The sequence below is a fragment of the Lepus europaeus genome, chromosome 9, assembly GCF_033115175.1.
Source record: "Lepus europaeus isolate LE1 chromosome 9, mLepTim1.pri, whole genome shotgun sequence".
NCBI classification, from domain to species: Eukaryota; Metazoa; Chordata; class Mammalia; order Lagomorpha; family Leporidae; genus Lepus; species Lepus europaeus.
Genome location: NC_084835.1, coordinates 96,623,295 through 96,631,505, shown reverse-complemented (window position 1 = coordinate 96,631,505; position 8,211 = coordinate 96,623,295). Strand labels below are relative to the sequence as shown.

Here is an 8,211-nt window from a genome sequence, read left to right as displayed (position 1 = left end):
CCGCGGGCCGGGCGTGCCCCTAAAAATACCCGCGGTCTGGGGCGTGCGCTCGCGTGCGGGCGGGTCCGGCCGGGCCGCAGAGGGCGTCTGGAGACCGGTGAAACGGCGGCCGCCGGCCCGCGCCTCGGCCGGGGCTGGCCCTTTAAATCCTGGAGGAGGCAGAGAAAGAAAAAGGACGCGGGGCCCCGAGCGGCGCGCCGCCCCCGCGCGCGTCCTGGGCGCCCCCCGCGGCGCCGCCCTCCGGCCACGGCCGCGGGCGGGACGGCTCCGCGGGGCCGGGGCGGCGGGCGCGGCAAGTGCACGTGCGGGCGGCGGGCGCGAGCGAGAGGCGACCGCAGACATCCGGGCCCTTCCGACCCGTGCGCCCCCCGAGCCGGCGGCGCGGGCGCCGGGCGCGGGGCGCGGGGCTGACAGCGGCGCGCGGGAGGCGGGGCGCGAGGAGGGCGGGGGCGCGGCGCGGGAGGGCGGAGCTGCCCGCGCGCCCGCGGCCGCCGCTCGACTCCACAGCCGCCGGCGCAGCCCCGCCACGAGACTCTGACAGCGGCGCGGCCGGCGCTCGGGGACCGACGGACGGCGGCGCGGGAGGACTCGAGGACCGCGGCCCCGCGCCGAGTGCGGGCGGCGCGCGGGGGTGAGCGGCGGGGCGCGCGGGGCTCCGGCGGGTCGCGGTCGTCCCGCACCTCGGCTGCCACGGCGGGTCGGGAGGTCGCGGGGCGCCGGGGAGGCGGCTCTGCGGCGGTGGCGCCGGGAGGCGGGCGCGGGGCCGTTGCTAGGAGGCCGGCAGGGGCCGGAGTGCCCGGGGCTGGGCGGGCAGCGGGCGGGGGGCTGCGGTGGCCATTGAGGGGCTCCGTGCGGCAGCCATGCGGCGGGAGGAGGCGGAGGGAGGCGGAGGGAGGCGAGAGCCGGCGGAGAGCGAGCCAGCGAGCGGGCGCCGCGCCTCCTGGCTGGCACCGCGGCCGGAGTGGCGCGCGGGGCTGGAAGGGAACTTGTGCGGCGCTGCGGTCCCGGGCTCGGCGGCGCCTTCGGGCCGGGCCGGGGCGGGCTTGTCGGCAGCCACAGGTGGTTTCTGCCTAAAGTTTTACCGCGCGTCTGCGGGGAAGGCGTGGGAGCTTTTTTGGGGAGAGGGACGGTTTCCCGGGACGCTGGCACCCGCACACCGCACTGGGTAGGAAAGGGACCAGCAAGGCTGGGATCCCCGCACGTCGCTCCCGAGCGGCCCTGGCCCGAGGCGGCGCTCGGGCTGGACCTTGCGATCCTTGGGGCTGTCAGATGGGGAAGTTGAGGGCCGTGGGCGCTCGCACGCAGTTGCTCCGAGCCTCGGAGAAGTTAAGCCGAACCCGGCCCAGCCGCGGTCGCCCGCACACAGCCGCGCGGGGGTCGCCTTCCTAGCGGAACGCCCGGGCGCCGCGTGCGTCTTCGCGGGCGGCGTGAGCCCGTCGTCTTGTTCCGTGGAGAGCGAATCGTCTCCGCCTCCGTGCCGCTTTGTTAACCCGCCAGCTCCTCTGGCTTCTCCGGGAGAAAACCAGGAAAAGCGGAGCGGCGACTTGGTGACCTCGAGAGCCGCGGAGCCCCGAAGGCCGGGCCCCAGGCCTGCGGCTCGGTGGCGCGGGGCCGAGGGGAGCTGGGGCTGGGTGGCGGGTGCCGCCTGCGCCGGGGCAGTTCGCAAGGCTCGGGCCGGGCTCCGGGGGGCTTCTGGGACGGAAGGAAGAGAGGGGGTGCGCAGGGATGCCCCCTGCAAAGAGGGAGCTAAGCTGTGGCCAGCTCCCGGAGAGACGCTCCGAGGAGCCCGGTGGCTTGGCCGGGTTCCTTCCTGGCCAGGTTAGCGCATGAATCCCGGGCGGCGAGGTAGAACCCGCCGGTAGGTCGGCGCTGGGCTGAAAGCAAGCATTCTTCCCTGCGCGGGCTGCCAGTGGGTAGAACCTGCGTGAGAGTTGGGAACACTCCGGCCCTTCATTCTCCGGGGCCTGTCCCCCAGCCCCCAAAGGTTCCTCAGCAGAAACCCTCCTGTTTGCTGCCAAGAAGGTCCCAGCACTTGGGGGGTGAGAGAGAGGCCCTGGAGGGCTCTTTTTTAGAGATGAGCAAACTCAGGCTTCGGGAAGGAAAGTGGCCCGGCTTGCCACGGGGTTAGAGGCCCCGCAGGGCTGGCAGCGACGTCCGCCTGTGCGGCTGGAGTGCCGGGAGCTCCCTGGACAAGGCCCTGGAGGGTCTGAGGTCACCAATGCCACCCCCACAGCCTGAGCCCAGTAGGGGCCCCTTATCTGGTACTTTCCAAATCCATGCCTGCCAGCCAGTGTGGCTTATTTCCTGTCCCTCGTCCTTGGCTTAAAAATCTCAGGACTGTCACTGCACAGGCGGGGCTGAGGACACCCCAGCTTGCCAGCTCTGTGGTCCCCCAGGTCTCTCCGGCTGCTTTTGTAACATAATGTGGCTTGATTGGCCGAGATGAATTCGCAGCTCCTCTCACTGAAGCACCCACTTCCCCAGGATGCCAGGGCTCTGTTTTCCTGGTAATTAGGTTTTACAGAGAGTTTTGAAAGGCAGCCTAATTTTGGATCAATTACACTTGGACACAAACGCTGCGCTGTTGTGGATAGCAAATGAGAGAGATGAGCAATTATGGGGGGTGTTGGCATCAATGTTGCTGCGAGTGTTTGACACAGCTATTAAACATTAATGAATAGGTTTTCAGTAAATGTTTTTTTACTTTGTATTTCATTGAGCAAACAAAGTGTCTTAATTAAAAAGAGCTGTGAGTTGGCCACTTAGATTTCCTCAACTTGTTTTTACCAGCGCCAACCTCGGCACCATAAACAGAATGCTTGCGAAGAGAACTTTTTCTCCCCGAATCAGAATATTCTGGGACACTTCTTAGCCTTCAGTCTGTAGTGTCATTTACAGTGTGGCAGCAACTTATTAAAATAAGTCTGGGTGTGGCGTGTCATTAGTCAGAAGTGATTTGTAAGAATATTTGTATACTTACCTGGCAGGGGAGGTCCCATGATCACCAAGGTGGTTTGCCCAGGGCCAGGCTCATCTATTGCACTCCAAATGTGCTGACCTCGGCAGTTTCCCCACATGTGGGAAACTCGACTGCAGAATTTGTGGTAGTGGGGAACTGCGTTCGTGCTCTCCCCTAAAAAAATTAAAAAAGAGAATATTTTGTAGAATTTACTGCTTTCAGGGACACGCAGCATTGCGAATTCAAGGCTGATGCTGTTCTTGTTGGGTGAGGAGGGGAGAGGCTGTGTCTCTGTGGCTATGCTTAGGATTCCTGGAGAAGAGCACAGAACCTGGCGTCCTCTTGTGGTCCAGTGTTAAGGCTGTGACCCTGCCTTTCATTTTCAGGCTGATCTCATCAGCATCCCCAAGAGCTGGATCCTTCAGATGGGGAAACTGAGAGCAGTGTGTGTTGTTACTCCTGTAACTTCTCCCACTGCATGGTGGCACTGAGCTCCCAGCGTGGGCTTTCCCGGCTGACCGGGGTCTGAAAGATGCCCTGGTCACATTGCTGGCTCCCTGCCCCTTTCCCAGCACTGCCACTCCAGAGGCCAAGGGGCTGCAGCTACATTCCTGGCAGGTGTCAGGGTCGTCTTGTTCCCCGCCCCCGCGCAGGGTGGGCAGTTGGCCTCCTTCTCCTAGCAGGCTGTGGGAACTTGGGTGCGGAGGGACCAGCTGGCTGAGGCTGGGGCGGGGGCGGGGATCTATGCTTGTGTAGGGCTGAAGGAGTCCGGGCTATTTATAACCCTGCCTCCCTCCTGGGGAGAAAGGGACTCAGGGGTCTGAGCCATCTGCGGTGTGACTTCTCCCTGGGACGGCTGTGTCCACTGGAAGAAAATCCACCACCCAGCCACACGTGGCATACTCGGTGCCCCCTGCCCGTGCGGACGGGGCCTGCAGGGCCCCTTGGCACAGCCGCTGCTCTGGGGTTCGGAATTTCCTGGAGCCAGCGTGTGCCTTTCTTTCTGAGGCACTGCCCCTCCCTCCTCTACTCCCCCCCGCCCCCCCGATTCCCACAACGTGAAGTTCACCCTGGAACTCTCCCAGGGCAGAACTGAACAATGACAGGAGAGTTTGAAAGTGGCAGCTTGGACGTATCTCCCTCTGACTCCCAGCCGAGTGTCTCTGTGTGTGGCTGGTAGAGGGTTTGGGGCACACATGCCATATTTATTTGCTTCTTCCTCGGCTCCTTCCCAGACCGGTCCCTGGCGGCCCCCTGGGCCACCCCCTCCTCAGACCAACACCAAAGTCCTCCTTTGTCTTGGAATAAATCATATCTGCCAAGCCACCGGCCACAGCTTCGTTCCTGAGACGGATAAGGGGTGGGGTGGAGGAAGCAGGCGAGGCCCAAGCTTGTCTCCATTTCACTTGGTGTGAATTAATCTGCCCATCAGAAGCATCTCAGGTGCTCACGGCAGGGCTTGCAGGGGGAGAAGCCTGCACCTTGGGGCTTTGGAGAGTGGGGCTGGGAGTTGCTGACCCTTGGGTCCTTGGCACATGGCGCTAGGCCTAGGGCATGGGCAGGCAGGTGCGCGGCAGTCACACTAGCTGCTCCATTGCCAGCAGGTGGGCTCTGTGGCACTGTGAAGGGGACGTCTGAAGGGCACGGATGTGGAAGCAGAGTTCGGGTGAAAACAGATAGGGCTTCCTTAGGGATGGTGGGAGCCCTGGGGCCCAGCTGGTGGCCAGTCCACATCACCATTCACGTGCTCGGCAGCTAGGAGACCCCTCTCTCCGCAGGTGATCACGGGACACTGCAGGCAGGCGAGTCGCCTTCAGTGAGGCAGATCAGGCCACTCCCTGCAGAATGCTTTGTGCGTGCTGGGATCTGACCTCTGCCTGCCTCTCTGACCTTCCGCCCACTCTCTACACCCCAACCTGTAGCTCCTGTTTGCTGATTTTATTTTATTTTTTTCCTAAAAAGTTACTGATTTGAAAGGTGGAGCTGGAGAGAGAGACAGGGAGATAAGAAAGATCTTCCATCTGCTAGTCCACTCCCCAAATGGCTGCAACAGCTCAGGCCATGCCAGCTGAAAACCTGAAGCCAAGAGCTTCAGCCAGGTTTCCCATGTGGGTGTTAGAGGTCCAAAGACTTGGGCCATCTGTTGCTGCTCTCCCAGGCACAATAGCAGGGAGCTGAATCAGAAGTGGAGCGGCCGGGACTCAGACCAGTGCTCACATGGGATGTGATTGTCACAGGTAGTGGCTCGACCTGCAGCACTACAATGCCAGCCCCACCTTCTTGTTTCTTGAAGCCACTGAGCTAAGGTGTTTGGGGCTCACCTGCTTTCTCCATCTGAAAGGCCCTTCCCTCCCATCTTCCCACAGCCAGCTTCTTCCTGATATTTAGGTCTCCAGCATCGCCCTGCGCTGTGTTCTTCACAGCACTGACACTGTCTGGGACCGCGTCTCCATTCATTCCTCTCTTGGGTGTGGCCCGTCTTCGCCCCTGAAATGTAAGATCCCCGAGTGCAGGGGCCACGTCTGTTTTGCTGCCTGTCCTGTCCTTGACCCTGGACCCACGTGTGGACATAGCAGTGCTGGAGTGGCTGACCGTGCCGAGTCGTGCCGTTGGGTTGGATGGAGATGCATTAGCCGGGAGGCAGACATGAAGCTCGATCTCACGCACTTCTCCAGGTGATGCTAGGAGTGTGGGAGCTCGCAGCGGCCCACCTCGCGGCCTGCGGTTCCCCTGGCTCGCGCGCTCACGCTCTCTCCGTTTACTTCTTTGGTGGGCAAGAGCTCCCAGCACAATGCCATCCTTGGAGAGTCAGGAACGCTGTGTTTTTCCACCAGCCCCCTTCGCTGGCAGCCTCTGCGGAGCAGCTGTGGACAGCTGCCTGCTGGCGTGGGCACGGGGAGCTTTCTCTGCAGGGCCCCCCAGGCCCATGCCCCGCAGGAGCTGGGGGGGGGGTGTCATTCTGTTTCACACCAGATGCTAATAGAAGACTATTAGCATTCCATTTACTGCTTATTTTTCTGATTATAAAGACAGTAAGGCTGGTGACAGAAAATGTGGAAAAGAATAAAATAAAAGAAAAATGGTCATGGCACCCTGATTCCAGTGGGGTCCCTTCCAGGCTCTTTTACGAGCTTGGCTGACACAGGAAACATCACTGAGAGTGAAGTTGGTGTCCCCAAACTCTGAAAACCCGTGCCACTTCTTCCCAGACAGAGTGGGCCTTTTCCTTGGTTGCGGATCCTAGAGGAAACCATCTTCGGGTCTGCTCCCTGATGGACCCAGCCCCTGTGAGCTGTGCCCTCTGGAGTCAGGGCCAGGGGCGTCCAGCCCGTGGGCCATATCAGCTCCTGCAGAATCATTGGGACCAGCCCCGCCAACACAACCGCAGACTGGACTGGAAATTCAGTACATTCACAGCAAGCTGATTATTTTTATTTTTTTGACAGGCAAAATGGACAGTGAGAGAGACAGAGAGAAAGGTCTTCCTTTTCCGTTGGTTCACCCCCCAATGGCCGCTGTGGCTGGCGCGCTGTGGCCGGCGCACCGTGCTGATCCAAAGCCAGGAGCCAGGTGCTTCTCCTGGTCTCCATGTGGGTGCAGGGCTCAAGGACCTGGGCCATCCTCCACTGCACTCCTGGGCCACAGCAGAGAGCTGGACTGGAAGAGGAGCAACTGGGACAGAATCCGGTCCCCGACCGGGACTAGAACCCAATGTGCCGGCGCCGCAGGCAGAAGATTAGCCTAGTGAGCTGTGGCGCTGGCCACAAGCTGATTTTTAGGTTGATGACTTTTGTAGGGTCTGTGAATGACGCTGTACATGTCCAGATGGCCCTGGGGCGGGGAAAAGCTCCCCAGCCGGGTAAGAACCTAGACCTTGAGTCAGTGAAAAGGCGCCTCTCCCCCGCCTGCCCTGCCCACTGTGGATATGTTCAGCCCTGTGCTGGCTCACGCTTGCCTCTCCTGAAGTCCTGGGAAGTGCGAGGGGGAGGGGGTATCCGCGGTGTGAGCTGTGCCCTTCCTGAACATTCTATCACATTTCCCGGCGCCATCATTGCTCTTTATGCCTCCAAGTAATGTTCCATACCTTATTTAACCGGTACAATACAATTCAATCATTGCCCATTAACTCATCGTTCTTGGACTGAAAATAAGAGAAGCAGGGGAGACTAGGGAAATACGATGCTGCATGGTGCGGCCGGTGTGCTTGGGGAGCTGCTGCTGGGGCTGTGTTCACTCCACAGGTCTCTTTCCCTGACGTATTCCCAGGGCTTAGAAAAGGGCCTGGTGCGCAGTAGGGGCTCGGGAACAATTTTGCTGAATCAATACAATGCAGAATCCTCCCTGTGGGTGGTGAGACCTTGATGAAGGCCATGGATGCGGAGGCCTCTTTGGAGAGGGTGTTTGGCTGGGGGTGGAACACAGGACCCTGGGGCTTGAAGAAGCAGCAGGATCTTTGCATCCTGGGAGGACAGAGAGGCCGACCCTGTACACAGTGCCCTGACTTTGTCATTTCAGTGGGTTTTGAGGGGAGGTGAGATTTATGTGGACTCTCGAGTTAAGGGCTAGAAGCACGCAACTCCCTGGAGATGGGGCCTAGAGGGGCCTGGCCAGGAGGGTGTGGATGGAGCTCCCGAGTCAGGACTTGGATGCTGCCAAGGCAGGAAGGGCAAGAGACAGAGATGGTGCTGCCTCTGGGCCCAGAGCCTCCCAAGGGAGCGTGAGTCCTGGGGGATTGTGAGACCTCTCCCTGCCCCACCTCTACCTGCAGCCGGTAAGAAAACTGAGGCACAAGGCATTGGGTGGTGATGCGGAGCAAAGGTTCGGGAGTGGGTCGTAGTGGCTTGGCTGCATCTCCAGGCCTTGGCTTTCTTGTCTATGCAGTGGTGACAAGACCACTTGATAGGGTTTGGGAAAATGAGGTAACACCCAGCCCTTGGAAGAGTTCCCGGGACAGCGAACAAGGACCTTGCCACATGGGAGCCATCGTGATTCATGCTTTTTGTGAATTTCTATTCCTGCCCAGGAGGGAGCGGGGAGAAGACTGTGTTGTGGTCTTCCTCCTTCTGTTCCCCAAGATCCCACTGTATTTCAGGGGCCACCAATCCAGTCTGCAGGAGTGATAACTCTCAGGAAGCCGCTCCCGACGTGTAGGTAGCATTCACATCGCTGGAGGTGGACTAGGATCCCTGCTCCTTCCCTAAAGCAAATGGAAGAAGAAGTGTGTTTACTGAAATCAGGGGCCCCAAGTGGAT

At 60.6% G+C, this 8,211-nt stretch overlaps 1 protein-coding gene and 1 non-coding gene across 2 annotated transcripts in view; both read left to right on the top strand.

Annotated features, from left to right (window-relative positions):
• The first annotated feature begins 564 nt into the window (after positions 1-564).
• The window catches only part of ZBTB7C (zinc finger and BTB domain containing 7C), a 313,347-nt gene continuing 305,700 nt past the window's right edge, over positions 565-8,211 (top strand). The window contains exon 1 of the mRNA XM_062201631.1: positions 565-631. The gene's annotated coding sequence lies outside the window, so the exon portion shown is untranslated. The remainder of the gene's footprint in view (positions 632-8,211) is intronic.
• On the top strand, positions 2,973-3,136 carry LOC133767388 (U1 spliceosomal RNA). Its single transcript, XR_009866870.1, has one exon. It is a non-coding gene; the product is annotated as a U1 spliceosomal RNA (small nuclear RNA).